This window comes from Tachypleus tridentatus, chromosome 12, assembly GCF_004210375.1.
Source record: "Tachypleus tridentatus isolate NWPU-2018 chromosome 12, ASM421037v1, whole genome shotgun sequence".
Taxonomy (NCBI): Eukaryota; Metazoa; Arthropoda; class Merostomata; order Xiphosura; family Limulidae; genus Tachypleus; species Tachypleus tridentatus.
The window spans coordinates 78,405,525-78,424,072 of NC_134836.1; the positions used below are offsets into that span (position 1 = coordinate 78,405,525).

General features: G+C 28.3%; 1 protein-coding gene across 6 annotated transcripts in view; it reads left to right on the top strand.

Moving 5' to 3' along the window:
- Nucleotides 1–18,548, top strand: part of LOC143233708 (glutamate--cysteine ligase catalytic subunit-like) — a 135,145-nt gene that overhangs the window by 105,969 nt on the left and 10,628 nt on the right. The window lies entirely within an intron of this gene.

The window sequence follows — 18,548 nt, forward strand, 5'->3', positions numbered from 1 at the left end:
ATCTCAATGTTTGACACTCTATCCAATATTTATCACATTTAATCTCATTGTTTGATCTCTGACACTCCAATATTTATCACATTTAATCTCAATCTTTGATACTCTCTCCAATATTTATCACATTTAATCTCATTGTTTTGACACTCTATCCAATATTTATCACATTTAATCTCATTGTTTGACACTCTATCCAATATTTATCACATTTAATCTCATTGTTTGACACTCTCATCCAATATTTATCACATTTAGTCTCATTGTTTGACACTCTATCCAATATTTATCACATTTAATCTCATTGTTTGACACTCTATCCAATATTTATCACATTTAATCTCATTGTTTGACACTCTATCCAATATTTATCACATTTAATCTCATTGTTTGACACTCTATCCAATATTTATCACATTTAGTCTCACTGTTTGACACTCTCTCCAATATTTATCACATTTAATCTCATTGTTTGACACTCTATCCAATATTTATCACATTTAGTCTCACTGTTTGACACTCATCCAATATTTATCACATTTAGTCTCATATTGTTTGACACTCTCTCCAATATTTATCACATTTAATCTCATTGTTTGACACTCTCTATAATATTTATCACATTTAATCTCAACTAATATTTTCACATTTAATCTTCAATATTTATCACATTTAATCTCATTGTTTGACACTCTCCAATATTTATCACATTTAATCTCATTGTTTGACACTCTATCCAATATTTATCACATTTAATCTCATTGTTTGACACTCTTTCCAATATTTATCACATTTAAGTCTCATTGTTTGACACTCTATCCAATATTTATCACATTTAAGTCTCATTGTTTGACACTCTATCCAATATTTATCACATTTAATCTCATTGTTTGACACTCTCTCTAATATTTATCACATTTAATCTCATTGTTTGACACTCTATCCAATATTTATCACATTTAGTCTCATTGTTTGACACTCTCTTCCAATATTTATCACATTTAGTCTCATTGTTTGACACTCTATCCAATATTTATCACATTTAATCTCATTGTTTGACACTCAATATTTATCACATTTAATCTCATTGTTTGACATCACATATTTATCACATTTAATCTCATTGTTTGACACTCAATATTTATCAATATTTATCACATTTCCAATATTTATCATTGTTTGACACTCTATCCAATATTTATCACATTTAATCTCATTGTTTGACACTCTATCCAATATTTATCACATTTAATCTCATTGTTTGACACTCTATCCAATATTTATCACATTTAATCTCATTGTTTGACACTCTATCCAATATTTATCACATTTAATCTCATTGTTTGACACTCTTTCCAATATTTATCACATTTAATCTCATTGTTTGACACTCTATCCAATATTTATCACATTTAGTTTCACTGTTTGACACTCTCTCCAATATTTATCACATTTAATCTCATTGTTTGACACTCTATCCAATATTTATCACATTTAATCTCATTGTTTGTCCAATATTTATCACATTTAATCTCATTGTTTGACACTCTCTCCAATATTTATCACATTTAATCTCATTGTTTGACACTCTATCCAATATTTATCACATTTAATCTCATTGTTTGACACTCTCTCCAATATTTATCACATTTAATCTCATTGTTTGACACTCTCTCCAATATTTATCACATTTAATCTCATTGTTTGACACTCTCCAATATTTATCACATTTAATCTCATTGTTTGACACTCTATCCAACATTTATCACATTTAATCTCATTGTTTGACACTCTATCCAATATTTATCACATTTAATCTCATTGTTTGACACTATCCAATATTTATCACATTTAATCTCATTGTTTGACACTCTATCCAATATTTATCACATCTCATTGTTTCTATCCAATATTTATCACATTTAATCTCATTGTTTGACACTTTATCTCAATATTTATCACATTTAATCTCATTGTTTGACACTCTCTCCAATATTTATCACATTTAATCTGATTGTTTGACACTCTATCCAATATTTATCACATTTAATCTCATTGTTTGACACTCTATCCAATATTTATCACATTTAATCTCATTGTTTGACACTCTATCCAATATTTATCACATTTAATCTCATTGTTTGACACTCTATCCAATATTTATCACATTTAATCTCATTGTTTGACACTCTATCCAATATTTATCACATTTAAGTCTCATTGTTTGACACTCTCTCAATATTTATCACATTTATCTCATTGTTTGACAACTCTCCAATATTTATCACATTTAATCTCATTGTTTGACACTCTATCCAATATTTATCACATTTAATCTCATTGTTTGACACTCTATCCAATATTTATCACATTTAATCTCATTGTTTGACACTCTATCCAATATTTATCACATTTAGTCTCAATGTTTGACACTCTCCAATATTTATCACATTTAATCTCATTGTTTGACACTCTCTCCAATATTTATCACATTTAATCTCATTGTTTGACACTCTATCCAATATTTATCACATTTAATCTCATTGTTTGACACTCTATCCAATATTTATCACATTTAATCTCATTGTTTGACACTCTATCCAATATTTATCACATTTAATCTCATTGTTTGACACTCTATCCAATATTTATCACATTTAATCTCATTGTTTGACACTCTATCCAATATTTATCACATTTAATCTCATTGTTTGACACTCTATCCAATATTTATCACATTTAATCTCACTGTTTGACACTCTATCCAATATTTATCACATTTAGTCTCACTGTTTGACACTCTCTCCAATATTTATCACATTTAATCTCATTGTTTGACACTCTATCCAATATTTATCACATTTAATCTCATTGTTTGATGCTCTATCCAACATTTATCACATTTAATCTCATTGTTTGACACTCTATCCAATATTTATCACATTTAATCTCATTGTTTGACACTCTATCCAATATTTATCACATTTAATCTCATTGTTTGACACTCTATCCAATATTTATCACATTTAATCTCATTGTTTGACATTCTCTCCAACATTTAACACATTTATTCTCATTGTTTGACACTCTATCCAATATTTATCACATTTAATCTCATTGTTTGACACTCTATCCAATATTTATCACATTTAATCTCATTGTTTGACACTCTGACACTCCAATATTTATCACATTTAATCTCATTGTTTGACACTCATCCAATATTTATCACATTTAATCTCATTGTTTGACACTCTCTCCAATATTTATCACATTTAATCTCATTGTTTCCAATATTTATCACATTTAATCTCATTGTTTGACACTCTATCCAATATTTATCACATTTAATCTCATTGTTTGACACTCTCTCCAATATTTATCACATTTAGTCTCATTGTTTGACACTCTCCAATATTTATCACATTTAATCTCATTGTTTGACACTCTATCCAATATTTATCACATTTAATCTCATTGTTTGACACTCTATCCAATATTTATCACATTTAATCTCACTGTTTGACACTCTCTCCAATATTTATCACATTTAGTCTCATTGTTTGACACTCTATCCAATATTTATCACATTTAATCTCATTGTTTGACACTCTATCCAATATTTATCACATTTAGTCTCAATGTTTGACACTCTCCAATATTTATCACATTTAATCTCATTGTTTGACACTCTATCCAATATTTATCACATTTAATCTCATTGTTTGACACTCTATCCAATATTTATCACATTTAGTCTCACTGTTTGACACTCTCCAATATTTATCACATTTAATCTCATTGTTTGACACTCTATCCAATATTTATCACATTTAGTCTCACTGTTTGACACTCTATAATATTTATCAGATTTAATCTCATTGTTTAGCATTCTCTCTAATATTTCTCACATTTAATCTCATTGTTTGACACTCTATTTAATATTTATCACATTTAATCTCACTGTTTGACACTCTCTCCAATATTTATCACATTTAGTCTCATTGTTTGACACTTTCTCCAATATTTATCACATTTAGTCTCATTGTTTGACACTCTTCCAATATTTATCACATTTAGTCTCAATGTTTGACACTCTCCAATATTTATCACATTTAGTCTCAATGTTTGACACTCTTTCCAATATTTATCACATTTAATCTCATTGTTTGACACTCTATCCAATATTTATCACATTTAATCTCATTGTTTGACACTCTATCCAATATTTATCACATTTAATCTCATTGTTTGACACTCTATCCAATATTTATCACATTTAATCTCATTGTTTGACACTCTATCCAATATTTATCACATTTAATCTCATTGTTTGACACTCTATCCAATATTTATCACATTTAATCTCATTGTTTGACACTCTCTCCAATATTTATCACATTTAATCTCATTGTTTGACACTCTATCCAATATTTATCACATTTAGTCTCATTGTTTGACACTCTCTCCAATATTTATCACATTTAGTCTCAATGTTTGACACTCTCCAATATTTATCACATTTAATCTCATTGTTTGACACTCTATCCAATATTTATCACATTTAGTCTCAATGTTTGACACTCTCCAATATTTATCACATTTAATCTTATTGTTTGACACTCTATCCAATATTTATCACATTTAATCTCATTGTTTGACACTCTCAATATTTATCACAATCTATTTTTGACACAATATTTAACATTTATCTCATTGTTTGACACTCTCTCCAATATTTATCACATTTAATCTCATTGTTTGACACTCTATCCAATATTTATCACATTTAGTCTCACTGTTTGACATTCTCTCTAATATTTATCACATTTAATCTGATTGTTTTTACACTCTATCCAATATTTATCACATTTAATCTCATTGTTTGACACTCTATCCAATATTTATCACATTTAATCTCATTGTTTGACACTCTATCCAATATTTATCACATTTAATCTCATTGTTTGACACTCTATCCAATATTTATCACATTTAGTCTCACTGTTTGACACTCTCCAATATTTATCACATTTAATCTCATTGTTTGACACTCTCTCCAATATTTATCACATTTAATCTCACTGTTTGACACTCTCTCCAATATTTATCACATTTAGTCTCATTGTTTGACACTCTATCCAATATTTATCACATTTAATCTCATTGTTTGACACTCTATCCAATATTTATCACATTTAATCTCATTGTTTGACACTCTCTCCAATATTTATCACATTTAGTCTCAATGTTTGACACTCTCCAATATTTATCACATTTAATCTCATTGTTTGACACTCTCTCCAATATTTATCACATTTAATCTCATTGTTTGACACTCTATCCAATATTTATCACATTTAATCTCATTGTTTGACACTCTATCCAATATTTATCACATTTAATCTCATTGTTTGACACTCTCCAATATTTATCACATTTAATCTCATTGTTTGACACTCTTCCAATATTTATCACATTTAATCTCAATGTTTGACACACTCTCCAATATTTATCACATTTAATCTCATTGTTTGACACTCTATCCAATATTTATCACATTTAATCTCATTGTTTGACACTCTATCCAATATTTATCACATTTAATCTCATTGTTTGACACTCTTTCCAATATTTATCACATTTAATCTCATTGTTTGACACTCTATCCAATATTTATCACATTTAATCTCATTGTTTGACACTCTATCCAATATTTATCACATTTAGTCTCATTGTTTGACACTCTATCCAATATTTATCACATTTAGTCTCAATGTTTGACACTCTATCCAATATTTATCACATTTAATCTCATTGTTTGACACTCTCTCCAATATTTATCACATTTAGTCTCATTGTTTGACACTCTCTCCAATATTTATCACATTTAATCTCATTGTTTGACACTCTATCCAATATTTATCACATTTAGTCTCACTGTTTGACACTCTCTATAATATTTATCACATTTAATCTCATTGTTTGGCACTCTCTCTAATATTTATCACATTTAATCTCATTGTTTGACACTCTATCCAATATTTATCACATTTAATCTCACTGTTTGACACTCTCTCCAATATTTATCACATTTAGTCTCATTGTTTGACACTCTATCCAATATTTATCACATTTAATCTCATTGTTTGACACTTTCTTCAATATATATCACATTTATATGTTTGACACAATATTTATCACATCTCATTGTTTGACACTCGATCCAATATTTATCACATTTAATCTCATTGTTTGACACTCTATCCAATATTTATCACATTTAATCTCATTGTTTGACACTCTATCCAATATTTATCACATTTAGTCTCATTGTTTGACAGTCTCCAATATTTATCACATTTAATCTTATTGTTTGACACTCTATCGAATATTTATCACATTTAGTCTCAATGTTTGACACACTCCAATATTTATCACATTTAATCTCATTGTCTGACACTCTTTCCAATATTTATCACATTTAATCTCACTGTTTGACACTCTCCAATATTTATCACATTTAATCTCATTGTTTGACACTCTATCCAATATTTATCACATTTAATCTCATTGTTTGACACTCTATCCAATATTTATCACATTTAATCTCATTGTTTGACATTCTCTCCAACATTTAACACATTTATTCTCATTGTTTGACACTCTATCCAATATTTATCACATTTAGTCTCAATGTTTGACACTCTCTCCAATATTTATCACATTTAGTCTCAATGTTTGACACTCTCCAATATTTATCACATTTAATCTTATTGTTTGACACTCTATCCAATATTTATCACATTTAGTCTCACTGTTTGACACTCTCCAATATTTATCACATTTAATCTGATTGTTTGACACTCTATCCAATATTTATCACATTTAATCTCATTGTTTGACACTCTATCCAATATTTATCACATTTAATCTCATTGTTTGACACTCTATCCAATATTTATCACATTTAATCTCATTGTTTGACACTCTCTCCAATATTTATCACATTTAATCTCATTGTTTGACACTCTATCCAATATTTATCACATTTAATCTCATTGTTTGACACTCTATCCAATATTTATCACATTTAGTCTCAATGTTTGACACTCTCCAATATTTATCACATTTAATCTTATTGTTTGACACTCTATCCAATATTTATCACATTTAATCTCATTGTTTGACACTCTCCAATATTTATCACATTTAATCTCATTGTTTGACACTCTATCCAATATTTATCACATTTAATCTCATTGTTTGACACTCTATCCAATATTTATCACATTTAATCTCACTGTTTGACACTCTATCCAATATTTATCACATTTAATCTCATTGTTTGACACTCTATCCAATATTTATCACATTTAATCTCATTGTTTGACACTCTATCCAATATTTATCACATTTAATCTCATTGTTTGACACTCTCTCCAATATTTATCACATTTAATCTCATTGTTTGACACTCTATCCAATATTTATCACATTTAGTCTCACTGTTTGACACTCTCCATAATATTTATCACATTTAATCTCATTGTTTCGCACTCTCTCTAATATTTATCACATTTAATCTCACTGTTTGACACTTTCTCCAATATATATCACATATAGTCTCAATGTTGACACTCTCTCCAATATTTATCACATTTAGTCTCATTGTTTCACCCTCTATCCAATATTTATCACATTTAGTCTCCATGTTTGAATCTTTCTCCAATATTTATCACATTTAGTCTCAATGTTTGACACTCTCCAATATTTATCACATTTAATCTTATTGTTTGACACTCTATCCAATATTTATCACATTTAGTCTCATTGTTTGACACTCTCCAATATTTATCACATTTAATCTTATTGTTTGACACTCTATCCAATATTTATCACATTTAATCTCATTGTTTGACACTCTATCCAATATTTATCACATTTAGTCTCAATGTTTGACACTCTCTCCAATATTTATCACATTTAGTCTCATTGTTTGACACTCTATCCAATATTTATCACATTTAATCTCATTGTTTGACACTCTATCCAATATTTATCACATTTAATCTCATTGTTTGACACTCTATCCAATATTTATCACATTTAATCTCATTGTTTGACACTCTCTCCAATATTTATCACATTTAGTCTCATTGTTTGACACTCTATCCAATATTTATCACATTTAGTCTCACTGTTTGACACTCTCTATAATATTTATCAGATTTAATCTCATTGTTTGACACTTTATCCAATATTTATCACATTTAGTCTCATTGTTTGACACCTTCTCCAATATTTATCACATTTAATCTCATTGTTTGACACTCTATTCAATATTTATCACATTTAATCTCACTGTTTGACACTCTCTCCAATATTTATCACATTTAATCTCATTGTTTGACACTCTATCCAATATTTATCACATTTAATCTCATTGTTTGACACTCTATCCAATATTTATCACATTTAGTCTCATTGTTTGACACTCTATCCAATATTTATCACATTTATTCTCATTGTTTGACACTCTCCAATATTTATCACATTTAATCTCATTGTTTGACACTCTATCCAATATTTATCACATTTAGTCTCATTGTTTGACACTCTCTCCAATATTTATCACATTTAGTCTCAATGTTTGACACTCTCCAATATTTATCACATTTAGTCTCAATGTTTGACACTCTTTCCAATATTTATCACATTTAATCTCATTGTTTGACACTCTATCCAATATTTATCACATTTAATCTCATTGTTTGACACTCTTTCCAATATTTATCACATTTAGTCTCATTGTTTGACACTCTATCCAATATTTATCACATTTAATCTCATTGTTTGACACTCTATCCAATATTTATCACATTTAGTCTCAATGTCTGACACTCTTTCCAATATTTATCACATTTAATCTCATTGTTTGACACTCTATCCAATATTTATCACATTTAATCTCACTGTTTGACACTCTCTCTAATATTTATCACATTTAATCTCATTGTTTGACACTCTATCCAATATTTATCACATTTAATCTCATTGTTTGACACTCTATCCAATATTTATCACATTTAATCTCATTGTTTGACACTCTCTCCAATATTTATCACATTTAATCTCATTGTTTGACACTCTATCCAATATTTATCACATTTAATCTCATTGTTTGACACTCTATCCAATATTTATCACATTTAGTCTCAATGTTTGACACTCTCCAATATTTATCACATTTAATCTCATTGTTTGACACTCTATCCAATATTTATCACATTTAATCTCATTGTTTGACACTCTATCCAATATTTATCACATTTAGTCTCAATGTTTGACACTCTCTCCAATATTTATCACATTTAATCTCATTGTTTGACACTCTATCCAATATTTATCACATTTAATCTCACTGTTTGACACTCTATCCAATATTTATCACATTTAATCTCATTGTTTGACACTCTATCCAATATTTATCACATTTAATCTCATTGTTTGACACTCTATCCAATATTTATCACATTTAATCTCAATGTCTGACACTCTTTCCAATATTTATCACATTTAATCTTATTGTTTGACACTCTATCCAATATTTATCACATTTAGTCTCACTGTTTGACACTCTCTCCAATATTTATCACATTTAATCTCATTGTTTGACACTCTCTCCAATATTTATCACATTTAATCTCATTGTTTGACACTCTCTCCAATATTTATCACATTTAGTCTCATTGTTTGACACTCTATCCAATATTTATCACATTTAGTCTCATTGTTTGACACTTTCTTCAATATTTATCACATTTAGTCTCATTGTTTGACACTCTCTCCAATATTTATCACATTTAATCTCATTGTTTGACACTCTATCCAATATTTATCACATTTAATCTCATTGTTTGACACTCTATCCAATATTTATCACATTTAGTCTTGTTTGACACTCTCTCCAATATTTATCACATTTAATCTCATTGTTTGACACTCTCTCCAATATTTATCACATTTAATCTCATTGTTTGACACTCTATCCAATATTTATCACATTTAATCTCATTGTTTGACACTCTATCCAATATTTATCACATTTAGTCTCACTGTTTGACACTCTCTTCCAATATTTATCACATTTAGTCTCATTGTTTGACACTCTCTCCAATATTTATCACATTTAGTCTCATTGTTTGACACTTTCTTCAATATATATCACATTTAGTCTCAATGTTTGACACTCTCAATATTTATCACATTTAGTCTCATTGTTTGACACTCTATCCAATATTTATCACATTTAATCTCATTGTTTGACACTCTATCCAATATTTATCACATTTAGTCTCATTGTTTGACACCTTCTCCAATATTTATCACATTTAATCTCATTGTTTGACACTCTATCCAATATTTATCACATTTAATCTCACTGTTTGACACTCTCTCCAATATTTATCACATTTAATCTCATTGTTTGACACTCTATCCAATATTTATCACATTTAATCTCATTGTTTGACACTCTATCCAATATTTATCACATTTAATCTCATTGTTTGACACTCTTTCCAATATTTATCACATTTAGTCTCATTGTTTGACACTCTATCCAATATTTATCACATTTAGTCTCATTGTTTGACACTCTCTCCAATATTTATCACATTTAGTCTCAATGTTTGACACTCTCTCCAATATTTATCACATTTAATCTCATTGTTTGACACTCTCTCCAATATTTATCACATTTAATCTCATTGTTTGACACTCTATCCAATATTTATCACATTTAATCTCACTGTTTGACACTCTCTCCAATATTTATCACATTTAATCTCATTGTTTGACACTCTATCCAATATTTATCACATTTAATCTCATTGTTTGACACTCTATCCAATATTTATCACATTTAATCTCATTGTTTGACACTCTCTCCAATATTTATCACATTTATTCTCATTGTTTGACACTCTATCCAATATTTATCACATTTAGTCTCATTGTTTGACCCTCTATCCAATATTTATCACATTTAGTCTCATTGTTTGACACTCTCTCCAATATTTATCACATTTAATCTCATTGTTTGACACTCTATCCAATATTTATCACATTTAATCTCATTGTTTGACACTCTATCCAATATTTATCACATTTAATCTCATTGTTTGACACTCTATCCAATATTTATCACATTTAGTCTCACTGTTTGACACTCTCTCCAATATTTATCACATTTAATCTCATTGTTTGACACTCTATCCAATATTTATCACATTTAATCTCATTGTTTGACACTCTATCCAATATTTATCACATTTAGTCTCAATGTTTGACACTCTCTCCAATATTTATCACATTTAGTCTCATTGTTTGACACTCTTTCCAATATTTATCACATTTAATCTCACTGTTTGACACTCTATCCAATATTTATCACATTTAGTCTCATTGTTTGACACACTCTCTCCAATATTTATCACATTTAATCTCATTGTTTGACACTCTATCCAATATTTATCACATTTAATCTCATTGTTTGATCCAATATTTATCACATTTAGTCTCACTGTTTGACACTCTCCAATATTTATCACATTTAATCTCATTGTTTGACACTCTCTCTAATATTTATCACATTTAATCTCACTGTTTTGTTATCACATTTAGTCTCAATGTTTGACACTCTTTCCAATATTTATCACATTTAATCTCATTGTTTGACACTCACAATATTTATCACATTTCTCTCATTGTTTGACACTCTTTCCAATATTTATCACATTTAGTCTCATTGTTTGACACTCTATCCAATATTTATCACATTTAGTCTCATGTTTGACATCTCTCCAATATTTATCACATTTAGTCTCACTGTTTGACACTCTATCCAATATTTATCACATTTAATCTCATTGTTTGACACTCTATCCAATATTTATCACATTTAATCTCATTGTTTGACACTCTATCCAATATTTATCACATTTAGTCTCAATGTTTGACACTCTTTCCAATATTTATCACATTTAATCTCATTGTTTGACACTCTATCCAATATTTATCACATTTAGTCTCACTGTTTGACACTCTCTATAATATTTATCACATTTAATCTCATTGTTTAGCACTCTCTCTAATATTTCTCACATTTAATCTCATTGTTTGACACTCTATTCAATATTTATCACATTTAATCTCACTGTTTGACACTCTCTCCAATATTTATCACATTTAGTCTCATTGTTTGACACTTTCACCAATATTTATCACATTTAGTCTCATTGTTTGACACTTTCTTCAATATATATCACATATAGTCTCAATGTTTGACACTCTCCAATATTTATCACATTTAATCTCAATGTTTGACACTCTCTCCAATATTTATCACATTTAGTCTCATTGTTTCACCCTCTATCCAATATTTATCACATTTAATCTCATTGTTTGACATCTTTCTCCAATATTTATCACATTTAATCTCATTGTTTGACACTCTCTCCAATATTTATCACATTTAATCTCATTGTTTGACACTCTATCCAATATTTATCACATTTAATCTCATTGTTTGACACTCTATCCAATATTTATCACATTTAGTCTCAATGTTTGACACTCTCCAATATTTATCACATTTAATCTCATTGTCTGACACTCTTTCCAATATTTATCACATTTAGTCTCATTGTTTGACACTTTCTTCAATATATATCACATATAGTCTCAATGTTTGACACTCTCCAATATTTATCACATTTAGTCTCAATGTTTGACACTCTTTCCAATATTTATCACATTTAATCTCATTGTTTGACACTCTATCCAATATTTATCACATTTAGTCTCAATGTTTGACACTCTCCAATATTTATCACATTTAATCTCATTGTTTGACACTCTATCCAATATTTATCACATTTAATCTCACTGTTTGACACTCTCTCCAATATTTATCACATTTAATCTCATTGTTTGACACTCTATCCAATATTTATCACATTTAATCTCATTGTTTGACACTCTATCCAATATTTATCACATTTAATCTCATTGTTTGACACTCTTCCAATATTTATCACATTTAATCTCATTGTTTGACACTCTATCCAATATTTATCACATTTAGTCTCAATGTTTGACACTCTCCAATATTTATCACATTTAATCTCAATGTTTGAGACTCTCCAATATTTATCACATTTGATCTCAATGTTTGACACTCTATTTAATATTTATCACATTTAATCTCATTGTTTGACACTCTATCCAATATTTATCACATTTAATCTCATTGTTTGACACTCTCTCCAATATTTATCACATTTAATCTCATTGTTTGACACTCTATCCAATATTTATCACATTTAATCTCATTGTTTGACACTCTATCCAATATTTATCACATTTAATCTCATTGTTTGACACTCTCTCCAATATTTATCACATTTAGTCTCATTGTTTGACACTCTATCCAATATTTATCACATTTAATCTCATTGTTTGACACTCTATCCAATATTTATCACATTTAGTCTCATGTTTGACACTCTCTCAATATTTATCACATTTAATCTCATTGTTTGACACTCTTTCCAATATTTATCACATTTAATCTCATTGTTTGACACTCTATCCAATATTTATCACATTTAATCTCATTGTTTGACACTCTATCCAATATTTATCACATTTAGTCTCATTGTTTGACACTCTCTTCAATATTTATCACATTTAGTCTCATTGTTTGACACTTTCACCAATATTTATCACATTTAGTCTCATTGTTTGACACTCTCTTCAATATTTATCACATTTAGTCTCAATGTTTGACACTCTCCAATATTTATCACATTTAATCTCATTGTTTGACACTCTTTCCAATATTTATCACATTTAATCTCATTGTTTGACACTCTATCCAATATTTATCACATTTAGTCTCATTGTTTGACACTCTCTCCAATATTTATCACATTTAATCTCATTGTTTGACACTCTATCCAATATTTATCACATTTAATCTCATTGTTTGACACTCTATCCAATATTTATCACATTTAGTCTCACTGTTTGACACTCTCTCCAATATTTATCACATTTAATCTCATTGTTTGACACTCTCCAATATTTATCACATTTAATCTCACTGTTTGACACTCTCCAATATTTATCACATTTAATCTCATTGTTTGACACTCTCTCCAATATTTATCACATTTAGTCTCAATGTTTGACACTCTCTCCAATATTTATCACATTTAATCTCATTGTTTGACACTCTATCCAATATTTATCACATTTAGTCTCACTGTTTGACACTCTCTCCAATATTTATCACATTTAATCTCATTGTTTGACACTCTATCCAATATTTATCACATTTAGTCTCAATGTTTGACACTCTCCAATATTTATCACATTTAATCTCATTGTTTGACACTCTATCCAATATTTATCACATTTAATCTCATTGTTTGACACTCTATCCAATATTTATCACATTTAGTCTCACTGTTTGACACTCTTTCCAATATTTATCACATTTATTCTCATTGTTTGACACTCTCCAATATTTATCACATTTAATCTCATTGTTTGACACTCTATCCAATATTTATCACATTTAGTCTCATTGTTTGACACCCTCTCCAATATTTATCACATTTAATCTCATTGTTTGACACTCTATTCAATATTTATCACATTTAATCTCACTGTTTGACACTCTCTCCAATATTTATCACATTTAATCTCATTGTTTGACACTCTATCCAATATTTATCACATTTAATCTCATTGTTTGACACTCTATCCAATATTTATCACATTTAATCTCATTGTTTGACACTCTTTCCAATATTTATCACATTTAGTCTCATTGTTTGACACTCTCCAATATTTATCACATTTAATCTCTCATTGTTTGACACTCTATCCAATATTTATCACATTTAGTCTCATTGTTTGACACTCTCTCCAATATTTATCACATTTATTGTTTGTCTCATTTAATCTCTTTGTTTGACATTCTCTCCAATATTTATCACATTTAATCTCATTGTTTGACACTCTTTCCAATATTTATCACATTTAATCTCATTGTTTGACACTCTATCCAATATTTATCACATTTAATCTCATTGTTTGACACTCTATCCAATATTTATCACATTTAGTCTCATTGTTTGACACTCTATCCAATATTTATCACATTTAGTCTCAATGTTTGACACTCTCTCCAATATTTATCACATTTAGTCTCAATGTTTGACACTCTTTCCAATATTTATCACATTTAATCTCATTGTTTGACACTCTATCCAATATTTATCACATTTAATCTCATTGTTTGACACTCTATCCAATATTTATCACATTTAATCTCTTTGTTTGACACTCTACCTAATATTTATCACATTTAATCTCATTGTTTGACATTCTCTTCAATATTTATCACATTTAATCTCATTGTTTGACACTCTATCCAATATTTATCACATTTAGTCTCATTGTTTGACACTCTCTCCAATATTTATCACATTTAGTCTCAATGTTTGACACTCTCCAATATTTATCACATTTAATCTCATTGTTTGACACTCTATCCAATATTTATCACATTTAATCTCATTGTTTGACACTCTATCCAATATTTATCACATTTAATCTCATTGTTTGAGACTCTCCAATATTTATCACATTTGATCTCGCTGTTTGACACTCTCTTTAATATTTATGACATTTAATCTCACTGTTTGACACTCTATCCAATATTTATCACATTTAATCTCATTGTTTGACACTCTATCCAATATTTATCACATTTAATCTCATTGTTTGACAGTCTATCCAATATTTATCACATTTAGTCTCAATGCCTGACACTCTTTCCAATATTTATCACCTTTAATCTTATTGTTTGACACTCTATCCAATATTTATCACATTTAGTCTCACTGTTTGACTCTCTTTCTAATATTTATCACATTTAATCTCATTGTTTGACACTCTCTTTAATATTTATCACATTTAATCTCATTGTTTGACACTCTCTCCAATATTTATCACATTTAATCTCATTGTTTGACACTCTCTCCAATATTTATCACATTTAGTCTCATTGTTTGACACTTTCACCAATATTTATCACATTTAGTCTCATTGTTTGACACTCTCTCCAATATTTATCACATTTAGTCTCATTGTTTGACACTCTCTTCAATATTTATCACATTTAATCTCATTGTTTGACACTCTATCCAATATTTATCACATTTAGTCTCATTGTTTGACACTCTCTTCCAATATTTATCACATTTAGTCTCATTGTTTGACACTCTCTCCAATATTTATCACATTTAGTCTCAATGTTTGACACTCTCTCCAATATTTATCACATTTAATCTCATTGTTTGACACTCTATCCAATATTTATCACATTTAGTCTCATTGTTTGACACCTTCTCCAATATTTATCACATTTAATCTCATTGTTTGACACTCTATTCAATATTTATCACATTTAATCTCACTGTTTGACACTCTCTCCAATATTTATCACATTTAATCTCATTGTTTGACACTCTATCCAATATTTATCACATTTAATCTCATTGTTTGACACTCTATCCAATATTTATCACATTTAATCTCATTGTTTGACACTCTATCCAATATTTATCACATTTAATCTCATTGTTTGACACTCTATCCAATATTTATCACATTTAGTCTCCATGTTTGAATCTCTCTCCAATATTTATCACATTTAGTCTCAATGTTTGACACACTCCAATATTTATAACATTTAATCTCAATGTCTCACACTCTTTCCAATATTTATCACATTTAATCTTATTGTTTGACACTCTATCCAATATTTATCACATTTAATCTCACTGTTTGACACTCTCTCTAATATTTATCACATTTAATCTCATTGTTTGACACTCTATCCAATATTTATCACATTTAATCTCTTTGTTTGACACTCTACCTAATATTTATCACATTTAATCTCATTTTTTGACACTCTCTCCAATATTTATCACATTTAATCTCATTGTTTGACACTCTATCCAATATTTATCACATTTAGTCTCATTGTTTCACCCTCTATCCAATATTTATCACATTTAGTCTCCATGTTTGAATCTTTCTCCAATATTTATCACATTTGATCTCACTGTTTGACACACTCTTTAATATTTATCACATTTAATCTCAGTGTTTCACACTCTATCCAATATTTATCACATTTAATCTCATTGTTTGACAGTCTATCCAATATTTATCACATTTAGTCTCACTGTTTGACACTCTCTTCAATATTTATCACATTTAGTCTCATTGTTTGACACTTTCACCAATATTTATCACATTTAGTCTCATTGTTTGACACTTTCTTCAATATATATCACATATAGTCTCAATGTTTGACACTCTCCAATATTTATCACATTTAGTCTCAATGTTTGACACTCTTTCCAATATTTATCACATTTAATCTCATTGTTTGACACTCTATCCAATATTTATCACATTTAGTCTCATTGTTTGACACCCTCTCCAATATTTATCACATTTAATTTCATTGTTTGACACTCTATTCAATATTTATCACATTTAATCTCACTGTTTGACACTCTCTCCAATATTTATCACATTTAATCTCATTGTTTGACACTCTATCCAATATTTATCACATTTAATCTCATTGTTTGACACTCTATCCAATATTTATCACATTTAGTCTCACTGTTTGACACTCTCCAATATTTATCACATTTAGTCTCAATGTTTGACACTCTTTCCAATATTTATCACATTTAATCTCATTGTTTGACACTCTATCCAATATTTATCACATTTAATCTCATTGTTTGACACTCTATCCAATATTTATCACATTTAGTCTCACTGTTTGACACTCTCCAATATTTATCACATTTAATCTCATTGTTTGACACTCTATCCAATATTTATCACATTTAGTCTCACTGTTTGACACTCTCTATAATATTTATCACATTTAATCTCATTGTTTAGCACTCTCTCTAATATTTATCACATTTAATCTCATTGTTTGACACTCTCTCTAATATTTATCACATTTAATCTCATTGTTTGACACTCTATCCAATATTTATCACATTTAGTCTCACTGTTTGACACTCTCTATAATATTTATCACATTTAGTCTCAATGTTTGACACTCTATCCAATATTTATCACATTTAATCTCATTGTTTGACACTCTATCCAATATTTATCACATTTAGTCTCATTGTTTGACACTCTCTCCAATATTTATCACATTTAATCTCATTGTTTGACACTCTATTCAATATTTATCACATTTAATCTCATTGTTTGACACTCTGTCCAATATTTATCACATTTAATCTCATTGTTTGACACTCTATCCAATATTTATCACATTTAATCTCATTGTTTGACAGTCTATCCAATATTTATCACATTTAGTCTCACTGTTTGACACTCTCCAATATATATCACATTTAGTCTCA